Here is a 17,995-nt window from a genome sequence, read left to right as displayed (position 1 = left end):
TGAAAATACAAAATTGCAATAAAGAAGCACATTTGACGTCATCCGGGGTTCGGACACGAAAGCTCAGACACCGCAACCCCACATCATACATCACTAGATCATGGTAGGCGCGCATTGCTGCGCCCGTCCATTTTTTAGATAGGATGTTAGGAAATGGCATACATTGATGGCATGAAACACATAGCCGGTCACCAAAAATATATAATGACAAACTCTGAAATGCAAATAATAAAAAAGAACGATAATTTCTAAGTCATTCAGCTGCCACGTTGAACTACCAGCTCTTCACTAAAATGGAACAAGTTAACATCAACAAATGCATCGCCCAGTGTTCCAGTCATATACTTCAATAGTTTATAATGTAACATATCAGAGACATCATTGTCCATATCCAAAATGAGAATACAAACATGGATCCTCAGTTAAACAACTATTATCACAGGAAACAAAAAAAATCAGTTGACCTAGAAGTTTCATTTCTCTCCAAAAATTCCTTGCAAGCGACTAAGTTGCACCTGCAAAGAATACGCATATTTAATCGGATGCATAGCAAAGAAAGTAACATGCAAAGATGACATGAGAATGGTACAATGGGTGCAATGATTGTTCTTGGATAGAGATTTTAATTCATATAAAATGGATGTTGATTTCATATGTACAATAAATTTATCTTCAATCCCAGTTAAAAAGTAATAATCTTCATCCAAGAAAGTGAAGAATAAAACATGTACTTTCATGAGAAGGAAGCACATCTAGTGATTTATTTAACAGTAACTTCATGATTACACTAACTTCAATGGTGGCAAGTGCAGTGACATAGGGGCTGACTAATAACCAAGAAAGGAAGAAAAATACATGAATACACAATAATAATATGTGGGCTTGGTCTATCTAACCATGTACTTTACCACAACTTCCAACTGGAGGAGCAGTCTAATGCATGAAATAAGAGTGACAAATTTATTTATGTCAAAAAAAAAACCTTTCATGGACATTGGTTCTGTTGCACAAAAGTTTCTAGATCAGAACGACCCATGTAAACACCAAGTCTGGCCGTACCAGCTTCTTAATCCATGATCCAGTCATAGTCATGTGAAACTGAAAGTACAAAATTAGCTATGAAACAAGACATATTAGCCAAGTTTATTTCAATGAGTGCGGAATATATACTATGAATAAAACAATATCGTTTTAGCGATATGGGACTACAGAAATGCATCTGGATTAATAAATATAATCATATCATGGGTGATCGACACGCGTATAAGAAACATCACGAAATTGTACAATCATCACCCTTTTGACTATAATCATATCATTTAACCTAACCATTGATCTCATAACAGCTTACAAAATAAAGAAACGTGTCGTCTAGCTTCAACATAAATAACAGCAATGTTAATGTGATCTACTCATATGTAAAGAACCTTTCCGAATAATAGTGTACAGTGCATTTAAAAATATTGTGGAATTGCAAAATTAAGTAATATTGAATTAGCAAATTCTAAAGCAAACTATACACTTGATACTTCAAGGTCATATTTGACAATTCCATCAAATACAATTTTTCAATTGTGGAATTACTAAAATATTCTCTTTTGAGATAGTTCCTTGAATAATACGAGTACAGTACATCATTCCTTTTTTACTTTGCTTCTACAGAAATTTGGAAATGCCATTTGTGTACTGATTTTATTATTACATCACTCGGTCGGTTCTTTTGACTTAATTCTTTCTAATTTCACTCTCCGGCTCGTTGCATATTGCCGTGTCCATTGGTATAGAAATTAGTGACATCAACAAAACAATAATAACATAGATAAGTGAATGGGAGCAGGGAGAGGGAAAGCAAGATAAGCTTGAAGGCAATAGAGAAACAAAGTGGTTGTTGGGATCTCAAATAATTTCATCAAAGGTGCCGCCAAAAAGTTTGATGAGAGCTTAGGTCTAGCCATTTCTCCATATAGAACCTCACAACCAAAACTGGCTGCATTAATTTACCCACACCAACGTCCATTCTTTATCCGTTGTCAATCATCAAGACAGTCGTACAAGCAGTACCTTGGCGGAGACGAACTGAACCTGCATATAATATATAGAAAGAAAAGCACAAGCATCACCTTAACTTAGCCATTGCAGTATTATATTACTATAAGCAAGAACATATTTATATAGGCACTAAGGATCCTAAAAAGGGCTTATTCATAATCTAAACCACAATTTGTATCAAACTCAATGAGCAATGCCACAGTGGTAGCCATGGAGAAGCAAAGTAAACCTGAATGTGAACTCTCGTAGCTCTTGTGGTTTGTGAATCTTGGAGATTGTCCATCAAACTCAGCTCTACAAGAACTACATTTGTGTTCAAAGTAGAAAGAAAAAGAAATAAATAGCCAATTAGCCTCACAGGAGTACATCATCACGTCTAATAATATGTATGCTTCTATTCAACCACCGAAAAGTACAATTCTGATTATTCAGTACCATGTCTAGTTGCATCACATAATTATCCTACAGCAAGTTAACTAAAGTGATAACTTATAAAATTTCTTCTAAAATCAGCGGCATATGGCAGTAAATTAGAACATCCAAATATCTCCAGCTTGTATATGCCCTGTTGTAGCACCAATCAGACCGGTACTTCTGACAGGAATTTGGAGTGAAGAGAGAGAGAGAGGGAGGATATGATATACATTCAGGAAGTGCTACCACAACTGGAGATTCACTGTTCGGCCAATCACACCACGGTAAACTTCTTGTAATCCTGCGTATCAATTGATCCTGCAAAAAAAACATGAACGCAATTTGTGAACAAAACGAGATCCTAGTCCTCTATCTTTTCGAGCAATATTCAGATCGGAAGAACCAAATGGAATAGGAGGAAGAAGATAGGAGCGGTAAGAAGAAACAATGGAATCGTTACGCAGATCGAACGGGAAACCGAATCGAACCGGCCACACCGATCTGTCCGCTGGCTCGACTCATCGTCGGCATCGATGGCGCTCTGTGGTGGCTCGGCCGCACCTGCGCGTGCGACAGTACAGAATCGAACCGGCCGCACCGATGCTCTTGTCTGCCGGCTCGATTCATCCTCAGCATCGATGGGGATTGGACTGTGCGGCTCGAAGGACTCGGGATTGGATTAGGGTTGACGCGGTCGCTCCCTCCTGATTAGGACTGGTCAGGTCACGCGCTCGCTCGTACACTGGCTGATAACCGGCCTTCCTTCGAATGGGCTGGCAGAAGGCCCAATGCACCAGAGCAGCAGCCCAAAGGACCCAATCAACCAGAACACTGCGTTTCGGCCGCTGAAGCAGCGTCCCTTAGGACAGTCGGCCCACGAAGCGCAGAACGTGGCACACAGGGTAGATCGTGCGGCTGGAAACGATCAGATCTGAAAAACGGACAGCCAGAAACGCAAAACGCCGAGAGGACAGGGATTAGGTGCAGTTTTACTGTCCTTAATGGCCACACTAAGAGAGCACATCACCAGCAATGAGTTTACTGCAACAAAAAATAAAAAAAACAGAATCAACAAAAATATTCACAGTAATCTCCCACGGCGGCGGCGCGCGGACCTCTCCGCTGACCCCCCTCCCTTGCCCGATTCAGGAGTGGGCAGGCGGCACACGGACTAGCACCCCATCCCTACCGCGTGGAGGAGCGTCCGTCTCCCGCTGCAGCACCGTACGGACTTCTTCGCCGATCCCCCTCCCTTGCCCGATTCAGGAGAGGGCCGACGGCACACGGACTAGCACCCCATCGCTGCCCACGTGGAGGAGAGGTCGGCGGGGGAAGGAGCTCCGCGCGGGACGGGAGGGTCCAACTCCGGCGTCTCGCGCTGCATCGGCGCGTGAGCTACGACAACACTTCAACAAAAGGAGGAGAACAGATGGAGAAGAGTGTTCGATGAAGAAGAGAATCGTAGGGCTAAGACAGCTTATGTGCACCGGGAAGAGCCCACGGGGGCTGATAGGACGCCACTCTAGCACGCGGGATAGAGGATAACAAAGCATGTCACTTCTGACCACTAACCCTTTAAACGCAACCCAAAAAAACATTGACCGTGTCGGGATCGAACGGACTATACACGCAAACTCGAGCCGCGATGGTAAGGTTCAATCAGTGGCGGAGCCATCGCCCGGCGACCCTGGGCAGTTGCCCGGGCTCGCTGGCTGCTGAACACCGCAGGAAGGCTTGTTGCGATTGGGCAAATCCTGCTGCACATCATTGTTTACCCGGGCAGACTGTGCTGGGCTTCTTAAGTAACGGCTTAATGGGCTAATTTAGGTATCGAAAGGCCCAAAAAAGTTACTCACTAAGGAAGACGAGTTGTTACGTTCCTGGTATGTCACGTATCGTGCAGATGACAGGCTGCGAGCGGCCGTGGCAGCCAGTGATGATCCATCTCCAGGAACGTTTTGCATGCTGGACTGCTCGTCTCCTCCTTCGTTATTACTCACTCCGTTTCTGAACGAAAGTCTTTTTAAAGATTTCACTACACACTACATACGTATGTATATAAATTTATTTCCAAATATAAATTTATTTATTTTATTCCGTATGTAATTCGTAGTGAAATCTTAAAAAAACTTATATTTAAAAATGGGGGAGTAGGTAATATTGCTAACTGATTTTGGAATTGATAGAAATTTTTAGGTTAGGGCACGGAGAATGATCCGCAACCGCAGATGATTCCAAATTTACGACTCTAGTTTTTGGGTTTAGATAGTTATATATTGAAATTTGAGAGTGAATTTATCTTCTTCCGACCTCTATGCACCAATTAGGAATGAGCATGTACAATTTTTTTACTTAAATATTACCGTTTCGTTGGTTCGATATAAACTAAACTGCCCACGCGTTGTCCGTGTGGGCGACATGGGGCGAGCCCATCTTTTTTTTTTCTCGTGCCTCATCTATGCACCCTTTCGTCATTGTTTCCGGTGGCTAGCTCCGTCGACTTCCTCCATGTAGCCGGCGGCGACGGTGGGGCTACGTTCCTGATTCCATTTGAGCGGCATGAGGCTTTCTTTGGCCGGTGACTTGACGCAGTGGCCCCTCTTATTTGGTGGCATCAATGGCATCAACCGGTGACCTCAGTTCCATCTGTTATGACTTAGCTCTTGCTGACATGATTCTCTGTGTGTGGGTTTGTGTTGGTTGTACCCATTCTAGTTATGCTGAGGCCTTATGTAGACCATTATAATCGCACCCCTCAGTGATATTATTGGTAAAAAAAACTAATTGAATATTAATTTAAAAATTTAAATCATTAAATTTTACTACATTATTAATGTGGATTTGTAGTTCGAAAGTATGGTGATATTAAGTATTGTATATCTGAATACTCAACTTATTTCTAGATTAGAGACTTAGGCTCAAACTCGCCCAGGCTTCACAAAAGTTCTGGCTCCGCCCCTGGGTTCAATGAGGATTAGGGGTTTTGACGTCCCGCTCAACATAGAACAGACTCTTTTGTTTCTATCGCAATATGGTCTAAGACACAAAATACCAAATCAGAGGACGTAACTGACAAAGCACAAGTGTTGCAAACACAAACACAAAGCACAAGTGTTGCAAACAATAAAGGGGTTCCAGACACCTTAATATCACCCGAATAACACAGCCTAATAGTAGCAGAACAACACGACATAAGTGAAGTCCACTAAGCAGATAAGCAAACAAGGCACACCATGCTACGTGGCACGAAACAGGAGGTAACTTGGAAAACACGACACGATCAAGCAGGGTGGTGTGCAACCTATATTAGGCAACTTTGGCTTAACTGCACGATCAAAGCCGCTAACATATATAGGTGGCCTTATTCATCCGATGACCAAGGACCTTATACAAAATATCAGTTCTGCACTGATTCATATCGGAGCTATCAGGGTTGACTTTCCCAGAGGAGCAATCCACCAGCCTAGCGCAACAGACACAAGTGAATTTCCTAACAGGGGAGATAAACACATGGGGGTCAGCGTTAGCATGCAAGGCAACATTTTTTGTGGGTACACTAGTAGATGAGAGAGATAAACATACGGAGGACAATCGCGCCCGGTTGACTTATGGAGCGTGTTGCTCCAGTTCCCAAGGCCAAGCTTCGAATTGGCATTGGAGCATGGTTAATAGTATAGCCAACTGTTGATTATAAGTTATTTTATAGCCCATTTTATAGCTAGCTTATACAATAGTTAGCTATAAAAAAGGTAAAAGTTTTGCCTCGTCGATGAATTCATCCTTGAAACAACACGGTAACCATCAAAGCAATAGGAGGTGAGGTCGGTTGGGAAAGGTGGCAGCTTGGCATAGTTCACCTAGCCAGCAGGAAGCTCCATAGAGGAGAATGGTGTAGGAGCACTTTTTGTCCAAGGAGGAAGAGACGGTGGAGTGCATAGAGTAGATAGAACTAGTGGCAGGGGCGCGCCCGGCGCGCCTCTTGAGCGTACATAGGCACACTTATCTAGTTTTTATACTGGTGAACGTGCTTGTGTGAGTAAAACAGGTCAAAAACCGTATATAAGTCAGAGCTGTTGAATAAAGAATTGCATCAAAAAGGAATACACATAAATTGCAAGCAAACTAATGCAGCAGGTCCATATTAAGAAGTGGTTCACGATGTAACATCGTGTCGGCCATATATAAGTCAGAGTTGTTGAAGAGGAGAGGTTGAAGATCGAACGAGAATCTGAACCTGGTTCCTGGACAAAGGCGTGATGGCCGGCATAGATCGAACAAGAATCCGAGGAGGGGGTCTACCAATAGAAGCAGCACATGCAAACCATGGACCTAGGTACAACAAAAGCAATGTTAAAATCACAGTTAGTTCCACAAGAAACATGAAGGAATGGGTTAAAATAAAGGGCGGAGGGGGGGGGGGGGGGTAATAGCACCACAGATTGACCACCCCGAGCGCAACTTGACTGGCGGCACAGACGGTCTAGACCTCTTATGTGGCGAGGCCGACGTCGGCGAGAGACATGGTGGCGCGGGGCGATGGAGATATCTCCCCCACACATGGAGCTCGTCTGGCGATGCCGCTGAAGATGCCGCCGTCACGACCACCCCAAGCCTCCTACGTGGCGGGTGGCGTTCCCGTCAGTGCCCTTGCACCCCAACTGGTGTGTACTGCAACTGCACGTAGGGCTGCAATAGCTGCTTGCTCAAGCTGGCGTGCGGACTGCCTGATCAGTTTCATTTGTCAACTATAAATATGCTTGTTTTTGCAATTTTGCTCTGTCTAGTTTGGGGTTTAATATTCAGGTTTCAGTGTCGTGTCCAACCCACAGGCAATGAATTTTACTCTTACAAATCTGATTGATTCGTTGCAGCGATTGGCTGCCCCGCTGCCTGGAGGCATAGTGTCCAGGGGGATACAAAAAATTAGTTGGATTTCTTGTGGTATCTGAACGCTATATCTTGAGTCCTTGACTAAACTTTTCATTGCTAGATTTCACAAGAGAGCCTTCTATTCTCCATTTTAGAACTGAATATATTTGATATGCTGCATAATGCAATGTGGACACACAGACAGTGCCTTTTCATTATCAAACTATCCTATCTGATCGCGTAATCTTTATTTTGTTTCCTCCCACATGAATGCAACGGCTCGTTAATTATTTCCTTTGTTTATTACCACATGCATGTTAAGCACCCAATCATCAGAAATTTTATTCCATCACTAATAGTAAGATCGACACGAATAATATCTTCACCCGGTTATTCACTAAATTGCTCTAAGATTAAATTGTGCCTCACCAAAAAAAAATCGTGTTCTCACATAAATGCATCATGATTAACTGTATAGCTTGAGACATCTACATAGCAGCAGCTTGACCAGTACCTGCCGATGTTCAACCTACCATCCAAAATCCTATGCACTGTAGTCAAAGTAAAGCTCAGAGTCAATATCTTTTTATCTCTCTGCTGTAACTTCTTTGCTTGCGAGTGTCTCGGAAATGGTTGGTCTAGGTATGCAGCTAGAAATGTTATCGTTTGCTGACCACCTGAACTCTGTAATTCAGATGGACACTGATTCAAATTGACAGTCTTGTCTAATTGCTTGATGGAGGAATAATGCTCAACATGTCTAATAGTATATTTTTGTTCTGGAAAGCATACCCGGTATGCTTATATTGTAGAATCGCATGGTTTGTATTTCTCTGATATGGTAGAAAAAATGCAAATGATGTAGTATGTGGCAATATACAACACCTTGAAACACTTGCAAGGTGGAGAAATCCAACACCCTGACTTATCATGTTTCAACGATCGTGAGTTTTTAGCAATTTGCATTGATGACCATCAAGCCATCAATAGACATGAGACCTGGTCATAAATTTGACGAATGTCATGTATGGCATGGCAACATAAGTAACACTCGAGAACCAGGACTAACCTTTAGGATCATCAGGAGCACAAACAAGACATCAGAATGGATAAACTTGTGTGCAAAACCCATGAAAATGCACCACCATCGAGCTATAGAAGAGGTAATTACTCAACACATAATTCTTCCACAATGGAGTATACAACAGATCTCCTTTTTGCTCCTTATTTCTGTCCCCAGCACACTGTGTGTTTGTCCCTTACATCAGGGACATGTCATACTCATCCATCTCCTCTTGCGTAACCTTCCATGGGTCCATATATGCCAGCCACATAGCGAAGACTTGTGCCACGTTATTTATCACTGCGCCAATGGGGCAGAATAAGAATGTCCTCAACACAACCCGATACATAGTCCACTGTATCAGGGGATTCCAGAATCCAACCTGGCTATCACAGACGTTCCTTACTGGCATTCTTTCAAACACCATGCGTGTATCCATTTGTGGACCAACAACACAATGGTTCAGGCACATCAGAAGCAGCTTGACTGTGTCCCCAAGCCCAAGCGATGGTGGCTGCTTGCTCAGCTCTGCTCGAGCCCAGGCGAACGCACGATACGTCTGCATAGGAAAAGACGTGAAGTCATCCCCCGCGAGTCAGAATTGGACGAGCATGTGCAGGAGGAACTCGGCAGGCGAAAGGGTCGGCGGCGTCATCGCCTTCTTCGCTGGCCGTGCGCTGGAGGAGGGTGCCCGCGAGACAACACACATGCGTACAATCAGTCGACAAAAACTCCCTGAGATAGGCATAGAGCAACTTGATGAGTTATAGACAGGGCTCCGCATTGTGCCCTAGCTTGCTTGTGCCACCGGCAGTGGGAGCGACGGTGGAGGCCCAGGACTCGACACGGGAGCATGATTTGTGGGTCAGAGTGGATGCGGAGGCGGTGAGATTTGCGAAGGGGATGGGGCAATAGACGAATCAGAATAGGGAGTACTCGGAGATGGAGAGGTCGAGCTCGAAGCCGACGCGGGCGGTGAGGGGAGGGTAGAGGAGGGGAGGCGAGGAGCCCAAGGGTGTCAACGTCGACGAGGGTAGGGGAGGTGCTCGGAGGGGAATACGAAGCGGCTGAGGGCGCGGCAGCGAGGAGCCTTCGTGGGGAAGGAAGGGAAACTTATCTGAGCGCAAAATCACGCACCCAATCGCTGGCTTTCGCGAGCGGTTTTTTCTCTCGCTATTATTTCCTTCGACCACTCTTTCTATCCTACGTGGACATCGCCACCGCTTGCCCAGCAGTTCGGTCTTGAAGAGTGTAATATGCACTTTAACATTTAGGTTTAATTAATAAAACATAGGTAATGTATCATAAAAATGATATTATTGAATTCGTGTCCAAAAGAAATTTTCAATATCTTGATTTATGTATTATTAATTTAATTTATGGTCAATATTTAAATCCTGAAAACGTATGAACGCTATATTATAAAGTTGAGGAAGTTTCAAGAGGAGACGTAAGAAAGTGAAAGCTACATGTGATGAATTTGGCACACAAAATCTGTGTGGAGTAAGACACGATTCAATTCTGCCGGCTATGCGCGTCACCTGAGGCGACAGTCAAGTACTAGTATTCATGAGGAGACGCATGAGAATGAAAGCTACATGTGATGCATTTGGCACACAAAGTCTACGTGGAGTAAACACATCTCTGACAGCGACCTGCAAGTTTCTTTAGGCGTACGTTTGTGGACAAGTGGATTAGTCCTCACACGCAGATGCATGAGACCATCATCCAACATTATTCACATACATTTCAAACATTTTATAAACCAATCAGACAAAGTATTGATGGTTTGTTATATTGAGCGAGAGATCTTTAAAAGTATTGATCTTGGTAAAATTAAGGAAGATTTTCAGAATGAGGGTAAGGCATTGCCATTACCTAGGTCTTTTAAATATCATTAAAAGCTTCATTATCGTTATGTTTTAGGTTTTTTTTATTGCAACATTTTATATTTTTATTGTATTTGGTTTTTCATTCGTAATGTGTATTGACTCTTTCAATTTGCATCAAAAGGATTCTTTCTTTAAGACTTCGCCACATCTTAAATTTTTTTGCATCAAAAAACCAGCAGCAGCCAGCCAATGGTGGCTCGACATGTAGACACCAACTAACGAACGAACACTGCTCATTTTTGTTGTGTGACGAGCTTCCACGTACTCTATAAGGAAAGGCAAGTGAACCTATGTCGTTGGTCGTTCGTTACAAGACCACACCACACCTGCACCCTTTTCAACCTGCATCCGCGTGCCTCTCTGCCTTGCTATCGCTTTACGTGCTCGCTATAAATATTCGTTTGCTGCAGTAGAAATTTTCAATACTCCCTCCGTCACGGTTTAGAAGGCACAGTTAAACTTACGTGCGTTTTCAAAATAGACAAGGTTTAAGGCGCGAAAGCAATTACTCTTATTAATTAGTACTAGTACTAGTACTAGTCATCAGGGGCGAACCCACGTTGATGTGAGTGGGGGCCATGGCCCCCATTCAAGTTTTGTAAATCCTGTAGTATTTGGTTGTATTTTTAGAAAATAAATACCAAAACTCTATAAATTATACAAAATGTACCAAAATATGCCCCCACTCAAGTATTTGCCCCCACTCAAAAATGTTTCTAGGTCCGCCCCTGCTAGTCATGCATGCGCCATTCCAATTTGCTACTCAGGCATTAGTATTAATTCTTTCTCAGCTGATTAGGCGCATTAGCATTTACACCTGCTACATCTCACAATCAATCGATGACTACCTTGGTCCCAAAGATTTTCAAGCGTGCCTTCTAAACCGTGACGGAGGGAGTATCTTGATTTATGTATTATTAATTTAATTAATGGTTAAAATTTAAATCCTGGAAACGTATGAACGCTATATTATAAAGTTGAGGAAGTTTCGGGAGGAGAAGTAAGAAAGTGAAAGCAGATTTGACACACAAAGCAGAGTAAGACACGATTCAATTCTGCCGGCTATGCGCGTCACCTCAGGCGACGGTCAAGTACTAGTATTCATGAGTAGACGCATGAGAATGAAAGCTACATGTGATGGATTTGGCAGACAAAGTCTCGTGGAGTAAACGCATCTATGACAGCGACCTGCAAATTTCTTTAGGTGTACGTTTGTGGACAAGTGGATTAGTCCTCAGACGCAGATGCATGAGACCATCATCCAACATTATTCACGTACATTTCAAACATTTTATAAACCAATCAGACGAAGTATTGATGGTTTGTTTTATTGAGTGAGAGATCTTCAAAAATATTGATCTTGGTAAAATTAAGGAAGATTTTTAGAATGAGGGTAAGGCATTGCCATTACCTAGGTCTTCTAGATGTCATTGAAAGCTTCATTATCGTTACGTTTTAGGTTGTTTTTCTATTGAAACATGTTTATATTTTCATTGTATTTGGTTTTTCATTCGTAATGTGTACTGACTCTTTCGATTTGCATCAAAAGGATTCTTTCTTTAAGACTTCGCCACACTTTAAATTTTTTTCATAGAAAAACCAGCAGCAGTCAGCCAGTGGTGGCTCGACATGTAGACACCAACTAACGAACGAACACTGCTCATTTTTGTTGTGTGACGAGCTTCCAGGTGCTCTATAAGGAAAGGCAAGTGAAGCTAGGTCATTGGTCGTTCGCTGACAAGACAAGACCACACCACACCTGCACCCTTTTCAACCTGCATCTGCGTGCCTCGCTTTACGTGCTCGTTATAAATAGCCGTTGCTGCAGCAGATAACACAACAGCCACCCGCATCTCGCCACTTGTAATTGAAATATCGTCTGCCTTTGCCTCGCTCGGCTCGTCTGCTTGACGAACCAGCTGGTGCTAGAGCAAGAAGTTCATAGCGCTCGCGACCGCGGAAACCCTTCACTGGAATTGTTCGGATCATCGCACTCAGATTTCCGTCGTCCGAGTTGTTGAATCTATATCTCTGAACATGCCCTGTTTTGCTCCTTCTCGTACAGTATGAGGAGAGGAGAGAATCAACCTGTGTTGCCTTGCCAGTCCGCTTGAAGAACCAGAGGCAAGGAACCGTTCGTGCTGATCAGTGATCACGACACATGCCCACAGGTGCTCCCTCCGTCCCAAAATATAAGTCTTTTTTATTTTGTGCATGGGAGCTTTTTTTCTTGATTTCGCTTTCATTATGCAGGGGAGGGTCAGATTTATCCCAATTAATTTTGCAGATAATTTTTGTTGGGTGTGCCTAATCATCACACGTCTGATTTTCATTTTAGCTCAGGTCACATTTTCGTCCAATGTGTGGTTGACATGTGTACCAGTTTTTTTCAGTTCATTCAGATGATGGAAACAAAATTCGTCTAATTTTCAGTTCTTGTTCAGGTCGAATTCCCACTTGGGTTAGCCCCAGGGCCGGGCCGGCAAAATTCGAGGCCCTGTGCGAAATTAAAAAATGGGACCCTATCTTATAAAAAATGAACTAGCGAGCTACTATTACAATGTATATATATATCTCACAAAATTAGGAATAGGAACCAAATTTAATCAAAAAGAAGGATTCGATAAGCACCTGGAGGTTGGAGGAGTCTGTCACCGATCTAATAAGACGAGACGACATCGCCGAGTCTGGGATTTGAGAGACTGGGAGGAAACGAAGAAGGAAACAGTGGCTCAATCTAATGAGTAATGACGGATGGGATGGGAATCGGATGGAATCAGGTGTGGGGAGGCCAAAAAGTTGTGGTCTTTATCCAGATTGACTGACTGACAGTGAAAAACGATCGAGAGATCAGTGCTTTGCACGGACGAGCCTCTCATGAACGTGCACACACGCACTCGTTCTTTTGTTAGCGCAGCTGATCTAAAGGAGGAGCGATCGAGGAGGATGACCAAGGAAAGGGCAGAAAACGATGGTGGCCAGGGCGAACTTGGAGTGGCGACGATACGAGGCGACTATGTAGATCCAATCCCTGTAGTTTATTTTTTTAGGGAATTTCGTCCCGATCAACGATCCCTGTAGCGTAGCGATAAGACGAGGAGTGCGCTCGATCGATGGCCTTGTCGCTCGACTCCAGCCCACTCCAGCGAAATAAGGCCCAAAAGTGTTCAGTATTTTCTTTTTAATACTGGGCTGTTATAAAAAAATTAGGGCCCCTTAGAATTTGGGGCCCTGTGTGGACTGCACTTTTGGCATCACTGTGGGCCCGGCCCTGGTTAGCCCGTCCTGTATGGCCCCAAATGAAAACAATTACTCACATCCCCCAGCCACCAGCACAAAAGTTTACCACCCTCAGTTCGTTACTTCTCATCGGCTTAGCTGTCCCCACACACAACGAAAAAGAAAGTATAGAACATGTTCATGCTGCAGAATTGCATGTAGAAATTGAAGCGGCACATACTGGTGCACACTTAATTAGAAAAGGAAGGGAAAATGCAAAAATGAAGATACATGTTACCTCCAATGTTTGCGGAATGAAAATATGAATCTGAAGAAATGAACACGCATATAAGCTGCATAATACTCCGTAAAGCTTGGAACGAAGGAATGTCTTGATAAAAAGAACCAAAATGAACAAAAGATCCACTTCCCTACTGCTTGACATACCAAACATGTAGCAAAAAGGGAGGAAAATATGCAAGAAGTTACTAACAAAAACGAAAATTGTTGTATTTTAGTTTCACCTGCTTGTTTTTTTCCCTCTTTTTGTACAAATACTCTTTGTATTATTATTCTAAAAATCAATAACATTATGCAACAGAGTTCCGCTGTTTCCCTCAAAAAACAATAACAATAAAAATAATAAAAAAGATGTCGAAACCAATGTCTACAAAGCCACAAAACACGCACACGTGCATACATATATATGGTTCACTTGCGGGAATGATAAAAGTTGCGACACATTGACATCGCACGTTCAAACTAGTTCAGGACTCGGGGCCGATTACATATGGTTGCTACCTACTTAGATGTTGGGTACCCCAGCTACTGCTATGACTCCCTTTATTGATCTCAACTGATGGTGTCAAGGGCAACCATTATGTTCAGTTCGTTGAGCACATTGGTCCTCATGGTGATTAGAACATTTGTGCCAACCCCAAGAGCAGTCCTAATGAGGAACTCCTTCCAGCCCTGGTCGAAGTAGATGCGGTCATCCGTTGATGTCTCGTACAGGGTGTTGGTGACAATCCCTTCTCTTAGGCGTAGTCCAGTCATGCGTTCTCCAGGGATGCACAATCTAGAAGTTACCTTTAGAGGTAATTTCTAGGATACACCGACCATGAACAAAATCCCTGTAAAATAAAAATTAATGACTTAACTTTAAATTATTTGACAAGAACAAACACTGACCAAATAACCGAAGACTTAACAAATAACTAAGGAGAACTCAAGTGAAACACTTAGGGTACTAACCCTTAGGATTTGTTACAATATATTACTGAAAAACTCAATCCAAGAGCAAAAAAGAATGTGACCTGTCAGGGCGAATGATACACAATGTTACTCATGCATATGAGTGAAGAAAAATCTGGTTTTGTTGCCATGTATTGCTTGGTTTTATCAGGATCACAATAATAACAAAGGTTCTTGGTGAAGATGAATCTTTATGAGCATTTTCTTGCTTGTGTGTGCAGGTTGCTTCACCCTAAAAAGAACTATAACACCTTGCGCGAAAAAATATATACTTGAATAACACAACTAGAACATAAATTATACCTCCATGTTCCCTGTCTAGAGCTTAATTAAATTTCTAGCCATATTTTGGAAATATAACAGACGAAGAGTCACTAGCTGCTGCAGATGACAGAGAAAATACTATGTGCCCAAGACGAAGCAAAAGGAGAGTGAAAAATGACCAAAACAATGTGAATGGGGAGGGACTTACTGAACATAATTTATGCCTTTGGGTACCGACTGCAAGATCAAAATAAGAGACTAGCAAAAGAAGTCGAAGACAGACTGAGTAAGACTGAGAAAACTAAAGCGAGACCGGATATGAACAATGAAGAAAGATTGAAATTAAGAATCTAAGAGACTAAGGAAGTGAGACCGAATAAAACAATGAGAAAAATGAAGAAATAAGAGGAACCGATGATACTGAGAACCAGAGAAGACAGAAAAATGAATGAGAAACTTGGGGAATAGAGAAACTAGAAAAACTGAAGGAATTAAGAATCTAAGAGACTCAAAGTGAGACTGAATAAAAGGATAGAAATAAAGAGAAATCAGAGCAACGGATGAAACAGAGAACTAGACGAGACAGAAAATTGAATGAGAAACTGAAAAAACTGAAGGAATTAAGAACCTAAGAGACTAAGAAAGAAGGACGGAATAAAAAGACGAGAAACGAAGAAATATGAGCAACTGATGAAAATACAAATGATTAAGACTGATCTAAACACAAAAAATGACTGATGACTAATCTGAATACATATTACATGAATGACTAATGACTAATAGTGAGGACTGGGACTGAAATAACTTCAAATACTGAAGATTACTACTGAAAAAGAAAAACACCGACCAAATAACTGAAGACTTAACAAATAACTAAAGAGAACTCAAGTGAAACACTTAGAGAGCTGATCCTTAGGAATACTGATGCCTAAAAATTGAAAACTGGATGAGTGATTGAAACAAATACATTAAAGCTGAGAAAACGATCTACCAAAAGAACTAAAACTGAAACAACGTAGAAAATGATCTACTAAAACAACTAAAACTGAACCTGCTAAAAAACTGAGACTAACAACTGAAAAACTGAAACAAACACTTAAGGTGCTGATTCCTGAGGTATTGAAGAATAAATACTACAAACCGTAAAAAAGAGAGCAAAACCGACACAATAATAACTGAAATAAAAGAAGTACCAAAAAGTAAGAACACACTCAAATTCTTTTCAGTCCACATGAAAAATGGTAAGAACAATCAGCTGATAAAAACTTCATACAGTCCCAAACTACCCTGAACTTCCACAAACAGCAACAAAAAAGTTAAGCTACTTCTTGGTTACTTACCACTTCACGTATAAACTACACAACCCCCCTGAACTTCCACAAACTTCACGCACCACATTCAGTCCACAGACATTGAATACTGATTGGTTATTTACTAGTTCCCACTGAAACGTATTTCTGTTGTCAACTGTCCAGTCGCTGGAACTACGGGCTGCACTATCTAAGGGGTTAAAGATTTAGGACAAAAAAGTTAATACCTCCTGCATGTCCTACTAATTTCTTGCATTCGAAATCATAGTGCTACTATGAAACATGCATGATGCATGTGTTGTTTTCACACGCCACACCCTGACTTAAAAGTTAAAACTAAATATATACGTCTATGCAACCATTAAGCTCACTACTATCTGAAGATAGCTAGGGAACAGCAGTACTTAGTTCCTTTCATTACTTGCTCTTTAAGCTAGCTAGCTCAATTTTTTTTATTGAACCACAACAATGCATGGTTTGAATGGATTGATTCCCTGCAGTATGAACTAAACACACTAGACTTGTATGAACTAAACATAGATGTATAATGAATGAACTGAAACACATGACTGAGAACTGAAAATACAAGAATGAATGTTAAATTTATTGAGTTTGAGTTCCCCCAATCTACAACAAATCTGAAGAGAAATTAAGAAAAGCTGAACACACATAACCCAGGGCACAAGCACCTCAATCTCGGTAACTTAACAACCGGAAGGTCACTGTGTTATGACATGAATTTGGTGTGGGAGCTAAGAACAGACTCCCTACAAAAATCATCTGACATGGGCTCAATGATAGAAGAAGGAAAATGAAGTGAAGCTGAGCGAGAAAACTCATGGGGGAGAGGGGAATAACTTGCTGTACCTTTCACCCCACCGTCGTTGACGATTGATTCCGGCCTCTGCGACGAGCAATTGCTTGTGGCGGACCCGACAGAAAATATTCGCCGTCCTCCTTTCCCTACCACCCTCTCCTTCCTCCCGGTGCCACCCCACAGGCTAACCTCCCTCTTCTCAGAGCTGCTCGTCGACAGCTGGCCGCCCTCCATGACCTGCCGCCAGCCCTTGCCGTTGAACGCCTCCGCCGACGACTTCCTCCACCGGCACGCCTTCGCAACCCAATAAAAGCCCATAACCGAAAACCCCTGAAGCCCAACAGGCCAACACGACTTAAGAGAAAAACAGAAAGAGGGAACAGACAAAGCAACACTGAGATTCCTACACGATTTGATGGCCACAAAAACGACCTGAAGCAAATTACAAAACAGATGACTGAAAAATAGAAGAAGTGTTTTTTTGTTTTGTTTTCATTATGGAAGTACTACATACCCAACTATAGCATGCCAAGTTACACGCATGATTTTCTCCATGGAAGTATTGTCCAAGCATGAGCTTGCTCAGTTTGCTCTCAAAAAGTAATTCTGAATGTGGTTTAGGCATCTATTAATTGGTTATATATGCAATTTTAGTAGGAGTAGTGTTCCCTCCCTGCCCTGATAATTTGTCATGAACGACTGCACGCCTTAGGCGAAAGCAGGCACCATCGGTCAGCAAAGCTGTAAAACGGTGGCGCAGAGTGTGCGGGTGCATCCGAACATGTCTATGAGTGTGTGGTTAATTATGGTGTGGCCTGGTTCCAGGGTGGCTTGTGCCGTATGT

The 17,995-nt window shown here is 42.3% G+C and overlaps 1 long non-coding RNA gene across 1 annotated transcript; it reads right to left on the bottom strand.

Moving 5' to 3' along the window:
• Positions 1-303: 303 nt before the first annotated feature.
• LOC123429366 lies at positions 304-3,130 on the bottom strand. Its single transcript, XR_006622655.1, has 2 exons — positions 983-3,130; positions 304-515 (listed from the first exon to the last, which is right to left on the bottom strand). It is a non-coding gene; the product is annotated as an uncharacterized LOC123429366 (long non-coding RNA).
• Between the last annotated feature and the right edge of the window lie 14,865 nt (positions 3,131-17,995).

The sequence above is a fragment of the Hordeum vulgare genome, chromosome 2H (genome assembly GCF_904849725.1).
Source record: "Hordeum vulgare subsp. vulgare chromosome 2H, MorexV3_pseudomolecules_assembly, whole genome shotgun sequence".
Lineage (NCBI taxonomy): Eukaryota > Viridiplantae > Streptophyta > Magnoliopsida > Poales > Poaceae > Hordeum > Hordeum vulgare.
The sequence above is the reverse complement of the archived record's forward strand: the minus strand, read 5'-3'. Positions and strand labels throughout refer to the sequence as shown.